Below are 27,395 nucleotides of genomic sequence, written 5' to 3' on the forward strand. Positions count from 1 at the left end.
CTGCTGAATGGGATGCCAGCTCTTGTAATCTAGTAACATATTTGAATATGTAGGATTCCTATAAATGGTGGACTCAAAATTTGTCCTAGATTTATTTTTCTTGATAGTAACATCTAAATAATTATCTTCACATATAGTCATGGTAAATTTTAAAATATCTGTGGTTTTATGTATAAATTCAAAAAATTGATCTAATTAATCATGGTTGTCATTCAAAAAATAATGATGTTGTCTAAAAAATGACCATACAAGGTCCAGCATTCAGCAAAATCTGAACTAATAACAAAGTTAATCTCCCAAAAGGCCATAACTATGTTGGCAAATATAGAGGCACAAGCTCCCCCCATAGCAACACCCTTCTTCTGTTTAAATAGTTGTTGCTAAAAAGTGATGAAATTATTATCTAGGACCACCTCCATTAATGTCCTAAGGGTAAGAATCTGGCCATGTTCTAGGTTTGATACTGGCATAAATAGGAATAAAAACACTCAATTCCTGTCCCATGTGGTATTATTGAAAATAGATCTTTGATGTGAATTATTACAAAAATCATATCTGCCTTAAATTTGTCATCAGAAACCTTGGTCAAAAAATGCCACGAGTCTTTAAAGCAGTACATGTAGTCATCTAGTACTGCTTCTGTATGATAATCTATGTACTTGGCTATTGTAAATGTTTCTGAGGCCTTGGCTTCCAGAATAGGTTCAGGGGGGTGGGGGTTCTTTAAACTTTTATGAATCTTTCAGATTCCAGATATTGTAGGGGTCCTTGGGCATATAACTTTTAAGTAATTATAATCAGGTGGGGATATCTGCTCATTCAAAAGTAGGTTCTCTAATATTAGGTCTATCTTATAATATGCTATATTTAACTTGTTCACACTTATTTCCTCATATGTATCACTATATAAAATGGAAAACATTTCATTGTTATAATCATTATTGCTCATAATGACTAGTCCCCCACCTTTATCCAGTTTCATGACCCTTAATCTTGAATTCTCATAAATACATCTTAGGGCATTCCTTTCTTCAAATGTGAGGTTGTTGGGACATTTTGTTTTTTAATATTTCTCTAATTTCCCACTCACATAGGTTTTCAAAAATGTTAACTATTGGATGTGAAGTTGGGTTAAAGATGCTAGGCCAAACAAGGCCACAATTCAGGCCCCATAGAGTCATTAGAATCTTTAAAGAAAAATCCTAAATTCAATTTCCTTGTGCATAACTTCAAATTGACCAGAACATCATCAGTTCCTCACTGGCACAAAAGACAAACCTTTTTCAAAAACATTAGCATAAAAAGAATCAACTTTCTCTTCACTATAATTGTAAATTTTAAAATCACAGCTTTTGTTGCTTACTATATCACATGCATCAGTTTCAATTAATTGTTCCAATGATGGCTGCCTCTGCCTCTCCCCCTGCATCTGCCAACCCCCCCCCCCAGGTAAAAACACCACGAGTCACATAATTGGTCTGGTTCATTTGATTTGTTTGATTCCCCCTCTGATTCCTCAGTATCTCAGATCTCCTCCAGGGGGGGGGGGGTACTCTAAAGGGTCAGAGTTGTCAGGGGTGGATACAACAGGGATATTGGCAAAATTAGTATTGAACTTTTCACCCATCATACTATTGTTTGTATTATTCACGTCTGTTCAATGGTGGCAGTGGATATGCAGACACAGTTTTATATTGTCTTTGGTCTCCTAAAAGTTTATTTTTTATTTTTTTAGCTTTTAGATCATCCAGTATACGATCAACCCTAACAAATAAGGCAAAATATTCTCCTTTTTAACTCTCAAAAAGTAAGTCAGACTGTAAACTGTTATCAAGTCTAAATATAGTATCAGATAGAATAGACATTTGGCTTTCCTTGTCTTTCAACAGTACCTGTACCACTTTGCAGCCTTGTTTGTTGAATAAACTCAACAATTCATTATGTAAATCCAAGCTTCTCTGCAGCTCAGTAGGGTACTTCCACATTCTTAATCCCTTTGGTATTCCCTCTGTGCAAATGCACACACGAAAATAATTGTTCTCCAGTTGTAGCTTTCTGAATTTTAAAGTGGTGCCTTCTAGCGTTTTTAGTTGTTTATCGACCTTTCTCACATTCTCGTTTGCATTTTGGAAGCCCAAACGGTAGTCCAATCCTTTTTCTAACCACTGCTTCAATGTAGAGTCACCATTATAGGAAGTTACACCCCCTCTAGAGCCATCATTTAAGGCTCTATGCAAATCGTCACTTTGTGATTGGTTGTTAGGTACTTCACATTGTCTCTGAACTGGAGTGATAAAACTAACTGTAGTACTCCGCGTTCCCTCCCAAAACATTTGAGGATGAAGAGTTGACCCCATTTCCACGAATGTTCATAGATTGCTGGGTAAGCTGTTCCACTAATAAAGTCTGGTTCCTCACCGATTTATTCAGTTCATTATAGGCAGACAGTAATGGCAGCAGGGATAGGCATTCGGTCTCTACAATTCCACCCATAACTGCACAATAACTAAGAACAATGGAAACACAAACTTGGAAAAACACAAGCAACACAGAAAAGGATGAAAAGAGGGTCTTGACCATCTAAATAAAATCCAAACCAATTTATTTAGCGCTTTCATCCCTGGTAAAAGGACTTCTTCAGAATACATAAAACCATGCAGCCCCATCATATATAACCCAGCAATACCAACACTAATTAGCATTTAGTTAATTAAATAAATAAGCAATTAAATAAACAATTGGTATTGCTCCTTAAAGCACAGTGTTGGTTGTGTTTTGGTATATTGGCAGCTAGAAGAGCATTTATGCCCATGCTTGAAATATTTCTGTGTATGTATGTATGTAATTAACCTTAGGCATAGGCAGCAATGTATATCTCAAACTGAAGAACCTTCACAGATGAAGTTTGGAATCCACTGAACTGATCTGTTAAAAATTATGTTTGCATACCATGGGGAAGACAACTTTGACGTGCAACAATTATAAGTACCTGCAAGGGAGTCCACCATCTTATTCAAAGTCGGAGCAGTCTTCCATTAGCAATGTGTTATGCTGTCATCTTGATACTACCACCATTTATAGTAATGCCCACTGCAGCACACATCATTGATTAGACAATTTACTGTGCCCCCTCTCTATTTAGAGTATCCATAACTCTAAAATGTTTAGCAGTCTTGCACTCCTAGCTGTTCCCCATGCAAAATAACAGCTTTTACAAGTCATTAATGCAGTCATGTCTCTGTTGACAAAGAGTCGCTTTTGGGGACAGCTTCACCAGTGGACTAATGATGAATCAGTTCTATGGCTGAATGAGCAGGGCAAACTTAAAAAAAAATGCAAGTTAAAGGAGCCACTCAGAATTTCATTGTAAAATCCAGTATTTTCTGGGAAATATCAGACAATTAAAAGGCACACACACAATACAGGATCTGATTATAGCAATAGATTCATAGGTAAATACTAGGCTAGCTGCCTCTGTGGGCCATTTTAAGCCTACAAATTTTCTCAAAAATGAAAATCAAACCTTATACCTTGGGTCTCTAATGTAAACACCTTAATTATTAAGCCAATCCCCAAACCCTTAAGCCAGTCCCCAACCCCACAATCAGACATGCAGTTATAATGCAACAGTAGGTGTGTGTGTGTGTGTGTGTGTGTGTGTCTACGTGCAGGCATGTGTGTGTGTAATAGTTTGATAGGAGAAAAATAAGCCAAATGATGTCTTTAAACCTATTAAGACACAGTAGTAGCAGCGCAGTGGCTTTCTGACTGACCTACTAGTCATACAGAAATATTGGGCAGTATGGGTCACTGCCAATAATAAGGAAGGATACTTCCCTTTTACATCATAACTACAGACTGACATAAAACAATATTTTATGAATTGTATCAAATGAAAAACAAAACTAAATATAATTAATAAGTAAAAGTGTCAGACTGAAGCAATTAAAGAATCTGAAATAGCTCTTTCCTGAAAATGTAAACATCCCTCAACTGAATAAAATTCAGAACAGAGAACACTAAAAGTAATAATAAAACTATAGCATAGCATAATATGGTGGGGTGGGCATAGTTCAGTATTTACTTTCATTACACCATTAGGACAAGGGGTCTAACTATAAAACGTGTGGGTAAATATTGTCTGACACCTCCACCATTGATTATTGATTAATTAACTGCTTGCCTTTGCTTCTGCTGTGGCTCCCCCTGAAGGACATCATAACACATATCTTACAGACTGCTGCTGTTGCTTAAAGAGTATAACTACTGGAAATACATTCATCCATTTGCCATAGTAATGCAATTACGTTTGCTGCAATAAACTCAGCATGGCAAAGTGCATTTAATCTACAAGAAGAATAGCAAAAAAAATATATATGCATAATAATCTTACCTTTTTTAGAATGGTTTAGACAGCTGTAGCTCCTGTTGCATTTGTAGTATATAAATAAGAATCCAGAGTGATGTCTTAGTGTTTAGACTGAAAAACAAGAAAATAAAAGACTAAGCTCATGTAAACAATACCTAATCAGTTCATTCAGCATGTCTCATACTGCAATAAGTATTAATTATTCATCTTATTTTCTTTATCTGCTCATTTTTTATTTAATAGCCAAGTGAGCTTGCAAAGCACAAGTACTTCTTTTTGAGGGTATTCAAAGAGCACCATGAAGAGATGTGATCAGACTCATGCAATGTGAATATGGAAGCTGAGGAAATAAACATCAGAACTAGTGGATAAAGCTTGTTACCTGCACAGAGAGTTCAGCCTCTGAGCTGAACTGATATCCCTGAGTTAAACAATCAGTCTTTCACTGTTGACCAAGCCCCTAAAAGTGCATAATGTAATACAAAGGATAATCTCAAAATAGATTTGCCAATATTTTGAAGATGACACTTTACTGGAAAAAAGACAATTTTATCAACTTTACATAGCAAAGAGATTCTATTTTATCATGCTTTCTGTACTTATTGCTGTCAAACTGCATACACATTTATAAAAAAGCAATACAAAGTTAGTCTTACATTTTATATTCTAAGTATGATGTACTATAAATGCTTTATTCCTTATAGTACATGACATTTTGTTATTTTGTGATTTTGTTTGTGGTTAGTTTCAGGGAAAATGAGAGGAGTGCTTGAGATATTTTTGTGTTACTAAAAGTGTTTCTATTTTATATCTCTGCATATGTCTTTTTTTAATTTTAGTTGAGAAAAGCAAATTTGTAATATGGATTTTTATTTTAAGTTGAAGAAGAGATGTTTATATTGATTTTTGGTAGCATATTTTCTTTATCGCTTGTATTTTTGTAAGCTCTAAATTCAAGGTGCTGACATTCATAGCCAAGCATAAAAAGATGCATGTGGAGCAAAGCAAAATCTGAGAACTGAATCTTGACATCCATTTTGAGAGCACATACCTAAGCCTGGTCATAATTCTTGCAATGCGTGGAGCAGAAAATGTAAGTGCACTAAATGTTTACAGCTTTTAAAGTCATAAAACATTTAATAATGCTACACAGACAGTGGGCAGCACTGGTGCCCCTCTCAGCTGTTAAACACTTCAGTCTACCAAACCTTTTGTTTAGAAAAGTGGAAGAGTTAAATATCTAACAGTGTTTAAAGATGTCACAGCTTTTGACACTGTTCTGTGGTGGGTGACACTGGCTATTGATTAGCACTAACATAGACTAAAGCTTTCCAGCTCTTAGAAGTGCTTAAAAAAGTCTGTTATACACCTTTCTGACATTAGAAATCTGCTTAACAAGCCTGCCTTTTTCCCAGTTTTGGAGAGTAATCATGGTGCCCCATGCACTACAAAGTATTTTAAGCACCTTTTGCATATTAGGTGTATAATAATCAGATCTTTTTGCTGACTTCAGCTCCTTGTGGTACATACATATTTTAAATACCTACTAATTATGTAATTTATATATATAATGCACAAGGTTGAAAGACATGATATTTGTAAAATAATTTGTATAAAGGCTTAGTAGTATAAGAAGCAATAATTGTGCAACTTTTTTCACATTAGGTTTAAAATAAAACTTGCTGTAGAAAAGAAATGTGGTTTACTTGTGCTGTCGCTGTCCCATTAAAAGAATGTTTAATTGGATCACTAATGACAGGGGGCTCAAATAAAAATCTGCACTTCATTCATGCCAAGCTTGCTGGCAGCTAACGCAAGTGTGCTCACAGGGTATATTATGCACACAAAGTGACTTGTAATGGGTCCATTAATGCTGTTTGAAAATCAGTTTGATATGCAAGCATGTAGCAACAAGTTTAGACTATAAAATAGATAAATCATCATTAATAAAAAAGAACATGATATACGTTCAGATAAAATGCTGGTGCACTTCACTGAAATATGATTCACATTCCACTGGCACTCTTCATTTTTTGGCAGCTAAAGTAAATACGTAACGAAAAAGGTAAATATGTCAAGAGGCAATTACCTGCAAAATGGCTTTGATTAATGAAGCATGTCTGTATGCTAATTAACTCGATAATAAAATGGAAAAACCCATAGGCTACAAACATTTATTCTCTGGAAATAATTCAAAAAGTATTTCATTACTGAGATGACAATCTGACAAGAAATTAAATTGTCAAGCCACTGCATTCATTAAAAGTCACAGTGTGAGTACTAAGAAATGCTTCTTTCCTTGTGTCTCGTATAAATTGAGATAGCTAGCCACATGTAATGTGAAGAGAATGATTGCAAGATGCAATAAAGGAAAACGATATTTCTTACCAGCTGCATCCTGGGAAGTAAAGATGCAGTATCTAATTTTGCCTGCTACAAATGTGGACAAGCTATGAAGAAGGGAAACAAATCACTGCAGAAGAAAGCAGTTAAGTATTTTATCTCTTCACACCACCAGGCTAGTTGGCCAACACAATGTGTCTGAAATTCTCCAAGTGCAACTAACACTAGGTAAGACTGCAATCCAAATTGTAGCTTGCTACAGATCCCCCACCATACCCCAAGATTCTCACTACACCTTTCTAAACATACTGGAAAATATTAAGATAGAACCAAACACCCTAATACTGGGTGATTTTAACTACCGTGCCATTAACTGGGAAAACTACTCATGTCCCAACACCTTTGCGCAACAGTTCTTGGAATTCATAAATTCCAATGCCCTGGATCAACTAATCCATAGTCCCACCAGGGGCTCCAATATCCTAGACCTGGTCATTACCAACATGGGAAATCAATGCTCCATACCTATGGTCACCCCCTCGTAAGTCAGGTCTGACCATAAGCTAATCACCCTTAACATCCACATCCCACCCCACCCCCAGTAAAGAAACCACCATAAAAACTTCTCCAAAGCCAACTTCATGCTACTCAAGTCAGAAGTGACAAACGTCATGACACCCATGCAGACGGGAACTGAAAGTTCAACTGCTGAATCCTACACTATGGCACTGTATGAGCACATCCACTCATGCATGAATCGTGCCATCCCAAATAGAACCAAAATGCTCTCATCCAAAGGAAGCCAATCTGGTGGTCCCCTGCCATAAACAAACTTTACAACAAAAGGAAGAAACTTTTGCAGAAAAGAGGAAAATCCCAGGATGCAAAAAACTCCCTTACTAGCCTCAGTAAGAAACTGAGATGCCTCATAAAATCCTCCAAAGCTAGTTATGAAAATAAAATTGCCAAAGATTCCAAAGACAACCACAAAGCATTCTATAATTATGTCAAGAATCTAAATGGCAATGCTCAGATCTGCTCTGAGCTAAAACAGAATGGCATTAAATATACTGATCCGAAGGATATTGCCAATATCCTGGCAGATCGATTCAGTGCCAACTTCACCCCACTCTCACCACCTAAATGGCCCATCTCAATACCGGAAGATTGCCAAATTCCAGTAATAACGGCCACACAGGTACAAAACGCACTCTCTAAAGCCAAGAATACAGCATCCATGGGACCAGATGACATCCCGGCTGTGTACTACATGAACTACAATATGAACTGGCACCTCACCTAAGTGTCATGTTTAATCATAGCCTCACCTCAGGTTTCATGCCCACTGAGTGGCGCAGAGCTACAGTTATCCCAATCCACAAGGGGGATCCACCTTGGATCCCGGAAACTACCGTCCCATCAGTCTGACAAGTCTTATCTGCAAGGCCATGGAGCGTATTATCATGGAACTTATAAACGAAGACATTGGCAACCTTCAAACACTGGACCCCACCTAGTTTGGGTTTGTGAAGGGCTGATCTTGTCTCCTGAAACTGATTGACTTCTTTGAACCAGTCTCCAGAGCCATGAACAAGGGTAAGGTGGTCCACACAGCCTATGTAGACCTTGCCAAGGCCTTTGACACCATCCCCCCTCTGGAATCATAGATAAACTTACTAAGTTGGGCATTAATCCCTATGTCACCCAATGGGTTGCTAAATGGCTTACTGATAGAACCCACACTGTAAAAGTAGCCGACTCCAAATCCAGCTCCAGACAAGTGACAAGTGGAGTACCTCAGGGTTCAGTCCTGGGGCCGCTCTTGTTTGGCATCTACTTCTCTGAAGTACAGGTCAACACTAAGGGACTCTGGCTAACAAAGTTTGCAGATGACTGCAAACTGGGAGCCATTATTGAATCCCCAAATGATGTGGATACTCTACAAAAGGGCCTTACAGAAACAGATGCTTGGTGCCAGAGCCATGGGCTCAAGCTCAATGCCAAGAAATGTATTGTTATCCCTTTGGGAAAAAACATGTATCCATGAATTACCATATAGGTGGCAGTACACTAAACACAGAAAGTGTGATAAGAGACTTAGGGACACAGGTGGACAGTGGTCTCACCTTCGATAACCACATCGCCACAACAGTCAGGAAATCCTTCTATGTGGCACACCTCATCACAAAGAGCTTTTCATCCAGAAAAAAGGAGGTCATTGTCCCACTGTACTCATCCCTCATTAGACCCATTATAGAATACAACGCCCCATTTGGTATGTACCTCTCAAGATATCTGCAACAACTGGAAAGGCCTCAGAAATACCTCACTAAAAGAATCACAGGCCTAAAGCAGATGCCCTACGCTGACCGCCTTAAAAAACTCCAGCTATACTCTGTCGCATATCGTCTACTCAGAGGCGATCTCTGCTTAACATATAAGGCCGTGTCAAACCCAGAGCTGTTGGACATGCTACACTTAAAGAAATCCCAATCCCTCAGAGATACACACTCCAGGGATCTAAACCTTGTCATCACAATAAACAAAACATGCTGGAGGGATAGGTTCCTGACCCAGAGACTCCCCAGACTCTGGAATAGATTGCCCATACATGTCAAGCAGAGTGCCTCTTTGGACCTCTTCAAGAGGAACCTTGACGATTGGATGGGAGAAAGGAAATTCACCCCAGGGATCACGTCAGTCGCCCTGCTAGACAGGGGTCCAGGAAAGTAAATAATGTGGGAAGAAATAGCCAGGGAATTGTTATGGCTAGGCTTGTATAGGCCCTAGGGCTGATAGCCTAGTACCAACCTATGAACCTATGAACCTATGAATCTCTGAATTCAGTATAGTCATCTCAACTTAGAATTAACAACAGCTAACCTTACAGTAAAGTTAAAACCAGGGACAGCTGGTGAACTCAGAAAGATATGGCTGCAGGAAGCAACTGAGTACGGTGGAACTAACTCAAATGGGGTGGAGTTATGCTGTGATGAGGTCAACTTTGCACACAGTTATCACAGTTATGTTTTTAAATAAGTAACTAGTCATACACTAAAGCACATGGCAGGACTGGCCTTAAGTCAACGGGTTCCCTAGGCAAAAGGGCTCCATGGTGGTCCCAAACACCACCTGGTACCCCCATCCTGGTTTACCTACACCAAATAAATACTGAAAAAGTGCCCCTAATAGAGCAGCGCCCTAGGTGGCTGCCTAGTTGACCTATACCTAAGGCCAGCTATGACACATGGTAAGTAGATATTCTGCTTCTAGCTATAGAAGATAAAGAGATTCAATTTATTGCCCCAGTTGATACAAATGCACTGAGGGCAATATACATTTGACTGATCAAATTCAACTAGTACTGTCTACAGTAATTTAAACACTTTCCAAAAGTAGCAAATAAAGGCAACAAGTCTACCCGTTCCAACTCCCAGTAATCACTATGGCACTAGGCAGAGGAAATGTCTGGGTGATCAAGACCTACTGCCCACTGATATACACTTCAGTTTATTTCAAATGACACACAATAGTTGAAAATCCTATAATAACCAACACTTGCATTGGATGTAGTAACATAATGTAGCTTGTTTCCAGCAGTATTTTCCCACTGCATCTCTGTTTTTATTTGGGGGGGGGGGCCCATACCGCTCAACATTATATATACAAACTCTGAGATCACCATATCTTGGTGAAAATGAATTTTCCAAGAATTGGCCATCTCTGACTTAGTATATGCAAGTCCATGTTTTCAGCTGTTCAATATCCATGGTTTAGGACTCACTCTAGCAGGTCCTGACATTTCAAATGGTTACCATAACAACACCTAAAGCAGCACAAAGTCTAGACCCATAAGCTTCACTGTGTGAAAAGTTGCCTGTAACTTGGTTCTAAACATTTAATATTGCCTACTCAGCTTTAAATAAGATAACGTTTGATGAACCTGAGATGAGGAGAGAAATATGGATGTTTTCCATATTTCCAGTTCAAGAGCTTGCCAATGATGTATGACAAGAAGGCCTAGCATACTGCTGTTTTGTGATATTGATAAATCTATGCAAATTATGCATATGATAATTTCACAATATTTCAAAGCCATATTAATCTACAAGACAATTTGTGTTAGAATGGCAAAGCATCATTGGTAACATTCTATGCATTATTGTTTTGTTTAAGATGGAATCATTTGCTCACCTGCTGGTTGCACAGCTTTTATGAAATTAATGCAGTTCTGAAAATATAGGTAATAGTCAGAACTGCTTTACCAAAAGAACATTTGTGTCTCAGAATGTTTTCATATTACCCACAGTGTTTGGATGTCATTTTTACTACCACCCACTGCTTCAATATAGCACATCCAGGAAGAGAGTATCGTAGTCTCTTTTTGCTTTGCTAATGTAAGCATGGAAATATGTGACATTTTACATAACATTTTGCAAACACTCCTGAATAACTCCAGCTGTGCATATCCCATACTGACCATCTCACTGTCATGTTTAGTAAAGCATGTCAGCTTATAGATGGCACATTGGTGCCTAAGTTTTATGTGTGAACCTTTGCCAGCACATTAGCAATTTAGACTTTGAAAACTGTGACAAGTAGACTTCATGTCAAGAGTAGAGGGAAGTATCTTGTAAAGAAGAGGATACTCTTACAAGATGCACAGGAACTTTGTTTTCCTGATGAAAATACTCATGGGAAGCAGCAAGCTAAATTATCTGCATGTTAAAACACCAAGCTATCTACAAAGAATAAATATATGCAAATAATTTGCAAATAGCTTCTACCACCTACAAACTTACCACAACATAACTACTAACATGCAGCAATCAAAGTCATACTCAGTTCACTTTTTCTACTAAATGTTATTACAGCCACATGCCTATAGAAGTTTGTTACCCTTGCTGTGTAAGCAAAACTATCAGTGACACACTGTTCCACTCTAATTCCCTTACATTATCCTCCACCCAAATTACCCAACCTTCCTCATGCTGCCTAATTTTAATTATACACTTATTTTTCAAAATTTCCATTAGCAACTTCCTGGACAACATATTTTATACTAGCATATACCAGTGGCATTCCTTGCTGTCTATTAAATCTTGCCTTGTCATAGTCTTCCTACCAACTTGGTATATTTATTTTTTGCTTTCATTGCATACTTTACCTGCTGTTTATTTTGTACATTTCATGCAGTCGTATTTCTTATATTTCATTATTAAATATTTGCTTTGTTCTCATTATACACTCTTTACCTGGTCAGAGTTTATTCGCCAGTAATTACCTAGTTTTTTATTTTATTTTTTTTTATTTTATGTAATGAGGGTTGTGACTGAAAATGTGCTCTAGTATTTATGCTCTGCTACGTAACAAGTAAACCAGCAATTAACTAACTAACAGACTAACTAATTTACTAACTAACTAATAGTTCCATTGCCTGCCACAGATTCGAAACAAGCTGCAGCCACACTTTTTCATCAGAGCATATTGTGAGAAAGCAGACCCCTGCACTGAAGACAGAAAACAAAAATGGAGATATACTGCATGCATGCTTTTCAATTTCTCAATCACCTCAGATAACCTATGGTCTTAAAAACACAGGCCATGATTCAGAAATTGTTAGCAGAATATGCTAGTCAAAATAGCAAGATGAGTGGTAACACACATGTTGGGTCTGGCTGAGAGACATAGCACCATCTCTCAAGCTGAAAGACTGTGTGGTAAGACTACTAATTGTTTATTTAAATTATACGCTGTTCCCCTTGCGTCTTTCTCTGTTCTCTAATGAATTATTAAACCTGCAGTAGTAAAGAATCATTCTTAGATGGTATGAGTTGGCAGATCTGTGGCTTATGTGTAGAACATATTAAATCAGGAACATTAGTTTCCATGAAGAGGGTTTTTTAATGTATATAATGTTGAACACTCTTTGTTGGTTATAGAAAGTTTGTCCATAACAAATGTCATTTTAACCTGTATTATAATTATTTTAGGAAATCATTACAAATACTTTATTATTATTATACAATATATTACACAATGTCAACATATAAATGATTGTCTATAAATGTAAATGGGCTAAATAATCCTATTAAGAGAGCAAGTGTTAATAAATGTCGTTCCTTACATAAGGCAGATATAGTATTTCTTCAAGAGACACACCTAATATCACAAGATTTAAATAAACTCTTACTAAATTTAATTTAAACACAAAAGAAGGGGTGTGCTAATTCTTTGGAAAAAATGCTTACGAATTCCTGAAATCATAGACTTCTACACAGATAATTCATAGGTTCATAGGTGTGTTCTAGGCTAATGGCGTGGAGCCTTTACAAGCCTAGCCCATAGAAGTGCCCTGGCAACGTGCCACCCATTGTTAGTTCCCAGTGCCTCTATCAAGTAAAGCCACTGCAGTGATCCCCGGGAGTAAACTTTATATTTCCCATCCACTCATCAAGATTTCTCTTGAAGAGGGCCAGTGAGGTGCTCTGCTTGACATGTATGGGAAGTCTATTCCAGAGCATGGGCAGTCTCTGGGTTATGAACTTGTCCCTCCAGCATGTTCTGTTGATTGTAGTAATGAGGTTGAGGTCTTTGGAGCATGTGGAGTGGAGGGATTTGGATTTCTTTAGATGTAGCATTTCTAACAGAGCTGGGTCAGACATGGTTTTGTAAGTCAAGCAGAGATCGCCTCTTAGTAGACGATATGAGTCTGTCCATGGATCCAAGATCCTCTTTCTGAGGTACTTTTATGGCCTTTCCAGCTGTTGGAATGATGATGGAATGCTAGTGTTAGTGGTAATTAAACTTGAGAAAAAGTATTATACTCTTATAAACTCTTACTGGATTCTTGGAACTGGTACAAAAATGGTAAGGAAATACTTAGATATCATAACCCTATACTCTAAAAATGAGATGATATTAGCAGTAGACTTTAATTGTGTTCTTTCTTCCAGTGAAACAACAAACACTAAATTCTCTAAAATTTCTCCTGTAACAAGACACTTAAATAATGTTATCAGTTCAAGGAATTTACAAGCTATATATCATATAAAACTACCCTGTTTCCTAAAATGTTCCCACTACTCATATAGGTTTGGGACACTAATATTGACACAGTTTTAGTAGCTATCTCTTTACTACCAAAAATAGAAAATGTATCATTAATATCCTGTCCCTTATCTGGCAATCATGCTATTATCTCTAATATAACTTTTCATACTGATATTTGACATTTTTGGCAGAAAAACCCAGCCTATATTACAAAAATAAAAGGGTTTCAAGACTGGATGTTAACTGAAATAAATCAGTTTATGGAAATAAACAATAATGGAGAGGTATCAGACATGATTTTATGGGATACCCAAAAAGTTGTGATATATGGAAAGATTAAGAACTGGTACCTACTAAAAAGGAAATAATGGGACAGAAACTAATTGATATCCAAAATGAAACAGATAATCTAAAATGAAATCTTGTACCTAATGACAAGAATGTTTTGGATAATATAAATAAACTAAACAAAGAGTACCAAGATATTCTACAACAAAAAATCTCTATTAACTTAGAAAAAATTAAATTGCACTCATATTCTATTAGCCCTAAAAGTTTACATAAAATCACAGAACAAAATACTTGAGTGAAAAAAATCATATAATGGAAATCATATATATAGAAAACAAGAGAAAAATAATAGTATTGGACATAAAAAATATATTACACTATTTCAGGAAACATTATGAGAATATAAATACCCCTAAACAATTTGAAAATGATAACAAAATCCTAGAAAAAAATTTGAAAGATAATATTCCAAGGCTTCTATCTCCCGAAAATACTGCCAACATTGATAAACCTTTTACTTTTAAAGAATTAAAAGATCAAATAACTAAACTACAAAACAATAAAACATCAGGGTTAGACGGACTGATTCCTGAAGTATACAAAATCTTACATAACATATTAAATATCTTATTAAATATGTTCCATGAACTCAAGAACACATCTAATATTCAGCTATCACGGAAATATTCTCTTATTTCCGCTATACTAAAACTTGACAAAGAACCTATTTCTTGTTCTTCTTATAGACCTATCTCCCTTTAAATATAAACTATATTATATTTATGGTCACAATAGGAAATAAGGATAATGCTATTATCCTTAACTTGACAGTCAATGAGCAGACAGGTTTTATAAAAAAATAGAAAAGTTCAAGGTAACATAGCAAAACTTCTCTCCTCAATAGATATAGCAAACAAAAAGAAAAATGAATTTACTATAATAAGTTTTGATATAGATAAAGGATTTGATTGTCTTAGCTGGTCTTACTAATTTAAAGTTTTACAACAATACAAATTTTCTTCAGATTTTGTAAATTTAATTGGAAAGTTTTATAAAAACTATTTCCTTTGTATAGATAAGCTATTTTCTATCTTTTCCTATTAAAGTTACAAAAGGTACAAAACAAGCTTGCCCCTTATCTCTGTTAATTTTTGCCCTTGCTGTAGAACCTAATCCTAGTTATATTAGAAATAATGTAAATATTAAAGGCTACGATCTTAATAATGACTTATCACCAAATATCCAAGTATTTGCTGATGACCTACTATTAACTAGTGGTGATAATGATACATCTTTAGACTACTTAGTTAATGCTCTAGACTTCTAAATCTATCAGGTTTAAAATTTAATCTAAATAAAACCCAAACCTTCTTAATAAATAAGAATGCCACTACTAGAATGAAAAACTATAAACATTTTAACTTGGATATTACACTAATTATTTTATTTATTTATTTTACATTTGTTGACCGGGATAGTCCAACTGGATACGTCCATTTTCATTGAAGGTCCGAGGAGAATAGCTCCAAGGTAGAACATACAGTAAAAAAATCACAAAATGATTACAAGTTACACACAGTTTGCAGGCTCCATTAAATACCTAGGTATCTCCATTAACTCAAATTTCAAAGAAACAGTCTCCATAAATTACCAAAATTTAATATACATAATTACTGATATCACAGATAATTGGAATAGACTTATTTTTACTTTTGAAGACAGACTAATGCTAATTAAAATGATACTACTACCCAAAATTCTTTACATTAGCCAGTCTTTGATCATTCCCCCATTTAAAAAAATTACAAAAAAAAAAAATCAATAATATCTTATTAAAATTTCTCTGGCACCTCAAAAAGCCCAGGATATATTTACAAAGATGCACTGCAAGTTGGGAAGAAGGAGGTATTAGTTTCCCTAATGTTGACATTTATATAAATGCTGCCATCAATACAATTTTCTTATAGATAAACTCCTCATGCACTTCATATTGGAAATCAATATATGAAAAACCTTATTAAATAATAACAAAATGTTATTTGAACCTCTTACCAAAATAGATAGAAATGTGTTTATATGGTCATTAAAAAATATACAACAGTGTTTAATCTCCTTTGATATCAATAAAATGTTAGAATTTAAAGAGAGTAACTTACTATACTGGGAACCAATTTTTGTCTACAAACAAAATTCATTTGACTAATTTTTTAATTGCCAGATGCAGTTTACATAAAAGCATTTGGCTATATATACAAACCTATACAGAATTCTTCTATAACAAAATTGTATTATCATTACAAACTCATGGGAATAGCACACCTAAAATTCTGGAATTAATGTCTAATATTATTAATGGCTTTCTAAGAGGCACCTCATTTATATCTGTGATTTATAAAACCATTATATTTGATTTTAGTTTTATAGATGCCTCTTATTGGAATTACTCTATCAAAATAAACAAAGAAGAATTCACTACCAATGATAAAAAAACTATTTCCAAGATCAATAGGAAGAACAACAATCTCCCCCTATTGGAGAGTATATACTTGTAAAAATATATAAAAGGAATTATATGAAATGCTGGAGATGTAATGCAGTAGATGCTGATTGGTATCATATGATTGTTGCTCGCAAAATGTTATATTAATTTTGGAGTGAATTCAGAAATTTCTGTAATGCCTTACAGAATGATAATTGTATAATTTCCAATTCTCTCATCGTATTCAATGTGCCAATTCTGGAAGTTGTATCCAAAACTCAAGTACACATACTATGGTCAATCCTTGCAGTTGCAAGGTAAAAGCTGCATTTATTATTGTAGACATTTTAGTTGATTTTCTGACTGTATATGGATGTATAACTTTGTTATGGACTCTGTATATAGTTTTTTTAGTTTCAAATGTAAATAAATCTTTGTTTTACTGTTCTTATTAAAAATAAAAACATTGTTAAGAAATATGGTCAGCATCATATGATAATTATCATATAATGATAGAGAAATGAGCAATATTATGGTAATGAATCTGAGTACTTAGGTTCATAGGTTCATAGGTGTGTACTAGACTAATGACCACTAGGGCCCTTATAAGCCTAGCTGTTTAACCCAAATTTGATTTATATACATGGTGATTTACTGTCTGCCTCTGACCATCAGGGACATAAGCACCATACTAAGGGTGAATTTCTGATTACCCATCCATTGGTCCAACTTGCACTTAAATAGGGAATGGAGGAACTCTGCTTCACATGGCTGGGGAGCCTGTTCCAGAGAATGGGAATTATGTTAGGAACATAGCTGTCTCTCCAACATGTCCTATTTATGTCGCAAACAAAATTTAGGTCTTTTAATCTGGTAGTTCTAATATTTGTTTGATGCATGTCAAAAGGTTCATCAAAGCTGGGTCTGGGGATGCCCTGTCGATGCAAAATATTGGTTGTATGTGAACATTCTCCACAACATGGTGCTACACAGATAAATGGAGCAGGGAATTGCCATTGAAGGACCAGATAGATTGGAAACAGTGGTAGAAGAAGTACCAGCTGAGGAGCCTTCAGAGAAGCTGTCTGCATTGAAAAACTACACAAGGCAGAAGTCAGTGCAATATGCTGTGGTACTGGCAAGGTAGCAGCATCTGGTCTACAACTATGTGGCAGATTAACCATGACAAAGAGAAAAACTGGTGCATGCAATAGCCAGACCAAATTATGTTATGCACTACACATACACACACACACACACACACACACACACACACACACACACACACACACACACACACACACACACTGGCCACATTGTGCATCAGACATTACCTTCCCATGAAGTACAGCAGTGAATGCAGTGTACAGCTCTGATTGCATGCACAGTGACAGGGATCAGCAATGGGTAAAGTGGTGGAAGGCAGAGAAGAAAGAATGTGGAAGGGAGTTTGTGACATGAGTGAGAGATTGGGGGCAGTTGAGTTTACTGTGCTTTGAGGGGGGAGTGCTACCTGAAGGGGTTAGTGCCCAGATACAGTAGGTACTTGTTTAGGATGTATTCCAGGGAACATAGCTCCTACAGATTTCTTTTCACTGTCGGTATGTATCTGTGGCAGGTATAGTGGTATCCCAGGTAGGAACAACACATATCTTTAATGTTCCTGGCCACAGATGCTTCCTATCTGTGGAATAACACCCACCAGCAAGAAAAAAGGAGAACCACTGGACTGTGAACATCTGTTTGAACAGCCATGCTAAACCCAGCTCACCACTGGTGGGTGTCGAGGAATAGTTAGAAGTGGCTCTGCTCTTCTAGCCCTGTGAGGTTTATTTACAGTGAGGGAAGATGAGTGGCAGTCCCAGGAATGGTGCTAGCCCTAGCACATAGAGGCAGATAGTCCATTGGAGGTTGGGAAAGCACCCATGTGTCTGCCCAACATGCCAGTCAGTTGGATGAAACTCCCATATACATCTTCATGCAGGACACACAGTCCACCCTTCACCTCCCTGCCAAGCTGGAATTTTTCTCCACTTGTGCCTGGATGACTGCCCTTCACATCTGTTATATAATGCCTATTGAGACACCACCTTTGGATAATAAGTGGTAGCCATGGTATTGATGACTACCAGTCTGACACTCATGACCACTGTATTCATGCTCAGCGATGGTACCACTGCCCAGTGCTGCCACATAGCCATTGGGCAATAGTGAACTTTATGCAGGGGTGATGAGCATGGCCTGTTCTTCCATATGCTGTTGAAATGCAGTGGGTTTCATTGGCAACAGAGGTATGTCACTGGACATTAATAGTATTTGCCCTGCAACATTTACCATTACTGTCAGTGGAAATGTGCTCTCAGACTGCACTAGTGTTAAGCCTCCAGCATTGTCAGTATCTGATGAAGCACTGACATCAGGCATGCCTGTTTCCATGGAGGAGCACCTCAGTATTGTAGCACCTGTGGAAGCAGGCAAGTAAACATCCTTGTAGTGCACTACTAATATGTGACAATTTCCTAGTGCTGCAACATGCATGGTACTTACACAGAGAATGTAAATAGATGTACCTTGTGAGGTTTACTTCCATTCCTGCATTCCATTTATGTCTATAAAGGAGCTTTGGCAGTGATGACTCTTCCTGATCTCATGACACTGGCAAGATACAACAATTTGTTACTAACAGAGGTTAATACCACCTAGTGCATCCTCAAAAACGACATGGGCTGGTGCATCCATTTCAACTCCCATACCCACTGTCTGTTAGGTATTGGGGTCCTGTCATTCTCCTCAAACAGAGACTCTGGAACCTCTTTCATGGTGGAGAATGAGCAATATGATGTTGCCCCCAAGCTGTGGCCATCCTGTCCTGTAAAATAGTGTTAGCATTTGTGAGGGCATACAGGATCATATTCATGACCCATTCCCAGCCATGATGGAATTCCCTGTTGTAGTCACTGAATGCATTAATATATACAACCATCTCACAATTCACATGTCCCCAGAAAGTCTGGTTGGTCTTGTCTGTGAGTATCCAGTATTTGTTTTCATGGTGGGGCCTGCAGAAGCACAGCAGTGTGTACCTCAGAAAAGTTCTCTAGCACTTCTGCTCTTTGGGCACGATTTATCTACCTATAAATGTGTGCATACATCTATGATCAGCGAATGAGTAAAAAACAAGCACTGCACAATCTATACTGGTCATGCACACATATGGCAGCTGTGCCACCATAAAGTGCCACACCTTCCATTCCCTAGTGTCACAGATCTCTGCCCTATATCCATCCAATAGGGCAGCATATAGATGGCTTGTGTTGTGACATACACCTCATCAGTCTGCACTGATCTGTACCCAGCAAAGTACAGCCTTTGTGTGCTCCACATATCTACCCAAACCCTGTATTGGTTATTCTGTGTGGTTTTTCTAATCCATATCATCCACTGTATATCATAGCTGACCCACAGATGCAGAGTTTGTGCATTGCAACATATCTTTCTCCATTTAAAATGTGTACCAGAAGACCTATTCCATCTCACAGAGCCCTTCTGCCAAACATCTGGTTGGCTGCTGCTTCCTCCAACTGTAACCTGTCATTCATAATTTTATTCCTCTGTGGGCTCCACAACCCCTTGTCAGCAGGTAACTGTGGAGCAAATCCCCAAAGGATAAAATCATACAGTTATCCAGTCACTTCTCTGCACCTGCCAGTAACCGTGCATCCTTAAAACAGCAAATGTAGAACTGTTCTTCACTCTGTGGAAGCCCTGCTGCAATAAATCAATTGGTCTGTAACAAAATCTGCTGCTTCATCATCAACTTTCCACATATGGAACATAACTATGTTACTCTACCAAAAAATAAATGTCTACCTGTAGAAGACATATAAAGCCTCATCTTTGGCTCCCTACTCTTCAGATTGCTTCACTAAAACACCTGTTCACCACACATCACGAAACCATTCACAACCACCCCATATGAGAACCTGAGAAACTATGCTAAAGCAGGATCTACCCTCCAAACGCCCACCTTTAAATTTCACTGCACTCAACACAGCTTCTCTATCCTAGCTCCAAATGATGGCAATCCCTACCTGAACATATAACTGAAATTTCAAAATGTCATAATACTCTAACTGCAGACACCAACTCAAACAATTTCTGTAAGAGGAAATGAAAAGTGCCTATAAATAGACAGGTCATGTCACACAACTAATCAAATTTCCTACTGCATCTACTCATTATCCTTCAAATTGACACCTCTAGAACCTTCTACATTTACTAAACCGTCTGTATTTACTTCCCCCACTAACATAGAACTCTGCTTGTTAATGTTCATCATACTGATCACTATAGTCTTAGCTCATATGGGTTATATTATACCAAGGATATAACAGCTGTCCAGCTTCCAAAGCTTCAGGGCACCTTTCATACACCCAAACTGTCAAGCAGCTTGAGCTGAGCTGACTAAAAGACAAGTTTGGACATGAAGCACTTCAGAGCTTTACTGCCACTGAAGAGTTCACTTCATTGCGGCTTTCAAAGATCAACAGTCCGCTTGTGCTTTCCTTTGCTGGGCAGATAAGTTCCCTTTGGGAATAAAACCTGCTCTTTAGGAACATTATTTTAAAGGTAGGAGTGTTGTGTTTTATTGGACCTTCTCAAAACTGAAAATTCCTTTTAAATGGAGCACTAGTATTTTTGTAAGTTTAAAAGTAGTGTAAACTAACTGAAAACGTTTTCTGTGGAGAAAATGTGTTTATTTTGCAGTCGTAGGGCTGCCATAGTGTTTGAAAGTGCTTTTTACTTTGTTGTTTTTTTGTCCAAATAGGAACTTTTATGGATTGGTAGTTTTACCAGCATTTGCTTCTTGTCTTCCCTAGGAAAGAGCACCATATTTAGCTTTACCATGGAACAGATTGCAAGTCCCATGACTGGTCTTTCTTCCAGCCATAAATAGAAAAAATCAAGCAAACAGCATTTGCCACCACAGCAGGATAGCAATTTGCCTCAGCGCCAGGTGAGGGATTCTGCTGTGGCCATTTGTTTTACTTCAAATCACTTATATTTTACCCCAGATCACTGTGGTATAGCACCTACAGCCACTATGGACCAGGGGTTAGCCACATTCACTGTGGATGTTGGAGACTCCTCAGTGGTCAAAGGACAGCTGCTCTTTAAGTCCTGGGAGAGGAAACAAAAGGTTTACCTGTAGTGTCAGACTATCCACAATCTGTCCTACCATCCACTTGTTTTTTGGAGTGTTTTTCTGTGCCAGGGTATGGACATTTATTTTTTGTGATTCCTAGATATGTCCTTTCAGGGCTCAGCCTCCCTCTCTCTGTTGGCTGGAAAACTCTAAAGGGCTTGGCACCCAAACTTTCCTTTTAGATAGCTCAGCTTCAGCTTACTGGCCATTTGAGAGTGTGGAAGGTTCCCTGAAGCTTTGGATGCTGGCTGGCTGCTATATCCCTTGCAGGATATAAGCTATATAGCTAAGACTACCACAGCAGTGAACCTACTAAGATCAACACAGTAGACAAAAATGCAAATAATTAAATAAAATAAATGTTGAATTCATCCGATATCTAATTTAGAAGTGACTGCTATCAGTGGGATTGCCAAATGCTCTCCTTTTAACATACCTCTCAACTGTACAGATTTTTGCAGAATGTCCAGATTTTCGCCTCATATTTTTGATCGATTTTTCCTAAAATTGTGTTTTTTTCTGACAAATTAGTGGCAAATCATTAAAGACCGAGGTTAGAAAATAACACCAAATGGTTGAGTTTCAGACTTCATACCCTTCAGAAAATGTATGCTAAGACAAACCCTGCTGTTCTATCAAATTTCTAAGTTTGTAAGAGCAATATTTAAAAATGTCCCTATATTTGGGGCTGTGTCCCACTTTTATTTATGGCTTTGTCCAGATTTCTTGCTGTAAGAGGTTGAGAGGTATGCTCCTTTACCTGATGAGACACAGACAGACTCCACTACACCCCACACCCTAAGCACACAAACTGCCATCAGCAATCCACTACGTTTCTTTCTGCTCTTAAACCTCTATCAAGACATCCCTTTACACCATAGATAGCCATGAGGAAATGCATCAGGGCTAGCCTGCTCTTTTCAAATGTTTTTGTCTTTGTGTAGTGCAATGAACTCTTGCCTAATGCCAGTCTTCCCATGGGTTATTCAATACGTTGCATCTTAGATATATAACCCTTAAATTCTCTCCAGTTACATGTGCCCTGTTTATGTTCTGCACATTCTCCAACCATCCATCCATTGTCAGAGCCTGTTTTATTGAGTTCAGATTCACTGGGAGCCAGTTCTTACCTAAGTAGGACATGAGGCTGGAAATAATCCTGAGCAGAATGTCAGTTAATCACAGGACACACGCACACTTACATTATACATGCAGCTTAAAGTACTGCTAACTTAACTGTATGTGTTTGAGATTTAAGAAAAAACTGAAGATCCAAGCAAAAGACCACAATGACATCAGGAGGATGTATACAAAATGCATCCCAGCCAGGAAACCAAGCAAAGAGCCCAACACTACAGGGCAGCATGGTTAACTGCTGTATCATCATGCTACAGATATTCATTTACATTTTTGCACTTATTTTGTTTGCTTTTTAGTTTAGATTTAATGTATTTTGTTTTACAATACTGAAAAGATTAGTTATGCCTCTGAAGTTTTTCAAGAAAAAATACCTGCTGACTCATATACTCATGACCAAATAAATTAAATATGAAAGCAAAGGGATGCAAAATTAGGATATTTCAAGTAAGAAAGGTGCTAGTGATGTTTATACAAAACTGCTAGAGAAGCTAAGTACCTAAACTAAGGCAGTGATACATCAATGTGAAACTTACGAAAGCAGAACTGGTACATGACCACCAGGGAGCAGCAAAGTACAACAAGCATTGCTTACAGAAAAAACTTTTCCCCATCTAGGCAGTTAAAACATAAAATAGGTCGCTTTTCTAACTGTATCCCATGTAAATATATTATCCTCATCAATACTTTATGCAGTTTAGCAGTAATTGCCTAGACCTTATCAAGTCCCTGTTCTTTTTTTTTCTGAGAGAGCATGCCCTGATTAGCCCTTAAAGTAAATAGCTAAATGATAAGTGAGTGAGCAGAGGTGCTTAACTACACCTGTTTTCTTATGTTTAACAGCACTGAATTGACACTTGCTATTAATTTTAGATTAAATTTCTATCTGAAGTATATTGTAAATATCAGTTCTCATGCTGCTGGGAGAGAAAAAATGAATACAAATTTTGAAATGATGCAACAATGTCAACAGAGGTGTATGTGCAATTATGAAATGACTAAGCTATTTTAAAAGACATTGTCCTGATGATAGACCATGTTGTAGCACAGTTAGAAAAAGTAGAAAAAAGTATCAAATCATGACATAGCCACATAGCAGTGAGTGATTCTGTGCAATCAGCAGCCATGCTCAGGGTATGTAATTAAGAGAACTACATACCGCTAGTGATGAATGCTGAGCAGCATTGCTAGCCATGCATTATGCTCATGGCGGTTTACTATCAAAATGTGGAAAATCAAAATAATTTTCCACCTTTTGATCGAACCAATTTACTGAAATTGGTAATAACGAATTGCCAAAATTTTGGAAATGGTAACACAAAATCATTTGAACACCAGAAGTTCCATAGGTTCATAGGTTCATACTAGGCTATCTGCCCTGGGACAATTATGAGCCTAGCCTGATTCTGTATGGCTTACGCCACCCCTTGATTTGAGTATACTGTGCCCTTTTTAAGGTTTAGTTTACTGTGCCTCTGTCTAATAGTGACACGGGAGTAATCCCTGGGACAAACCTACGATCCCCCATCCACTTATCGAGATTCTTCTTGAAGAGATTCAGTGAGGTGCTCTGCCTCACATGAACTGGAATTCTATTCCAGAGCGAAGGGAGCCTCTGGGTTATGAACCTGTCCCTCCAGCAAGTTCTATTTATTTCTGTGCTGAGGTTCAAGTCCCTCAGCGTGTGGCTCTAAGGGATTTAGATTTACTGAGGTGGAGCATGTCCATTAATTCTGGATTTGACATAGCTTTGTATGTCAGGCATAGATCGCCTCATAGTAGGCGGTATGCAACTGAGTAGAGCTGGAGTTTTTTTAACCGAGCAGCATATGGCATCTGTTTGAGACCCTTGATCCTCTTGGTGAGATACTTTTGGGGTCTTTCTAATTGCTGCAGGTGTCGGGTAAGGTACATCCCAAAAGGGGCATTGTATTCTATGATGGGTCTGATGAGGGATGAATAAAGGGGCACGATTACCTCTCTTGATCTAGATGTGAAACCCTTCGTGATGAGGTGGGCTATGTAGAAGGTCTTTCTAACCACTTTGGCAATGTGGTTTTCAAAGGAGAGATTGCTATCAACTTGGGTCCCCAGGTCCCTAATAACTTTCTCTGTACTTAATGGGTTTCCACCTATGTGGTAATTTGTGGGCACATTGTTTTTGCCAAAGGGTATGACTATACATTTTTTTGGCATTTAGCTTTGAACTATGGTGCTGGCACCAGTTATCTGTCTCTGTGAGACCTTTTTGAAGGATGTTTGTGTCAGCTGGAGAGTTGATTATGGCACCCAGTTTGCAGTCATCTGCGAACTTGGTGAGCCATAGTCCTCCCACTTTTGCCTGTACCTTGGAAAAGTATATACCGAACAAGAGTGGTCCTAGGACAGAACCCTGTGGGATGCCACTTGTGACCGGTTTCGAGTCTGACATGGCTCCAGCAACTCTCACTCTGTGGATTCTGTCTTTGAGCCAGTTTGCGACCCATCTTGTGACATAGGGTTTTATATTTAAGCTGGATAGCTTATCTATGATGCCCGAGTGGGGTATTGTGTCAAATGCCTTTGCAAGGTCCAGATAGGCTGTGTGGACTACCTTCCCTTCATCTATGGCTTTGGTGACTGTTTCAAAGAAGTCAACCAGGTTCAAAAGGCAGGATCTGCCCTCGACAAAGCCGAACTGGGTAGGATCTAGTGTCTTTAGGTCCCCAATGTCTTTGTTTATGAGCTCCATGATGATCCTCTCCATAGCCTTGCAGACTAAGCTAGTCAGGCTTATGGGGTGATAGTTTCCAGGGTCCATAGAGGCTCCACCTTTGTGGAGTGGGACCACTGTTGCTGTACGCCATTCTGTGGGCACATATCCTGTAGTGAGGCTGAGATTGTATAGCTGTTTTATTTGAGGGATTAGTTCCTCTTCTAGTTCATGTAGGACGCAACCTGGGATGCCATCTGGTCCCATGGAAGCAGTGTTTTTTGCGTTGGAGAGGGCAGCCTTCACCTGAGCATCTGAGATGTTTGGGAGGCAGCCCTCTGCCAGGATAGATACTTGCTCTTTTGGGGGGGAGGGGGTGGAGAAGTTTGCACTGAACCTGTCTACCAGGATATTGGTGATGTCTGTGGGTTCAGAGTATTTTTTGTCGTTTAGAATCAACTCAGAACAAGTCTGGGAGTTGCATCCCAGGTTTCTAACATAACTGAAAAAAGCCTTATGATTGTCTTTGGTGTCCTGTGCAGTTTTTCTCTCGAAGCTGGCCTTGGAGGATTTTATGAGGGATCGTAATTTTTTGATAGTACTGATCAGAGATGCCTTCCCTATTAGGGATTTTGCTCTATCATGTAGTAGCTTCCTCCTTCTGTTGTACAGTTTATTTATGGCAGGGGTCCACCAGACTGGACGCCTGCCTTTGGATGATTGGGTCTTGGTTTTGTTTGGGATAGCATGATCCATGCATTCCTGGAGATGTCCGTAGAATGCATTTATATAGGATTCTGCAGTTTGGGCTGTAGTTTCCACTGGCCCTGGGGCCTTGAAGGATTCCACTTTGGTTTTGAGAAGTGAGAAGTTCGCTTTTGAGAAGTTTTTTACTGTGGTTTTCTGGGCTGGGGTTGGGGTCGGGATGTGGACATCCAGTGAAATTAATTTATGGTCTGATCTTACCATACACTTCTGGTGTGGAGCATAGAGTCCCCATGTTGGTAATGATCAGGTCTAGTATGTTGTCCCCTCTTGTGGGAGTGGTGACTAGTTGTTCCATAGCATTTGAGTTTATAATTTCCAGGAATCTTTGGGCTAAGGTGCTGGGGCTTGAGTAGTGCTCCCAGTCAATGTTTGGGTAGTTGAAGTCACCCAATATAATGGTGTTCGGAGAGATCTTCATGTTCTCCAATGTTTTCAGGAAAGCCGAATGGGATTCCTGACTTTGAGAGGGTGGTCTGTAGGATGTTATAAACTGAAAAGCAGTCTTGCCCACTGTTAGTTGCACATGGATGGTCTCCAATACTTCGTGCAATGCCACTAACCTGGAGGTGTGGATATCCTTGATAAATATGGAAACTCCCCCTCCTTTTGTGGTTCGGTCCGGGTTTTGGGGCCGAAAAGCATGATACGAGGTATAGCCTGGTAGTGCTGGGGTGCTCTCTTGAGCGTTGAACCAGGTTTCTGTCACTGCACAGATATCGATGTTCTCCATACTGAGGAGAGCTTCGAGTGCGTGCATCTTGAGGTTAAGACTTCTGGCGTTTAGCAGCATTACCCTTAGTTTCTTGTTCTTTGTGCTGTCTATGGGGGTGGGTTTGACTTTTGAGCCTTGCCTAAAAAAGGCACTATGGGGGTGACAAGAGCCTTTGCCAATATCCAAAAGCCCAGTGGTGACAGGTGCAAGCCGTCCCTAGCGAAGCAACGTGGCTTGTCGAGCATGTCATCCCAGGCTGACAGACACTGGATCCCCTTTGAATGACACCAAAATTTTAGCCAATTGTTAAAATCGATCATTTTGTCTTTGTACTGTGGCATCATT

This window comes from Protopterus annectens, chromosome 8.part0, assembly GCF_019279795.1.
Source record: "Protopterus annectens isolate FY-2018-M chromosome 8.part0, PAN1.0, whole genome shotgun sequence".
Lineage (NCBI taxonomy): Eukaryota > Metazoa > Chordata > Ceratodontiformes > Protopteridae > Protopterus > Protopterus annectens.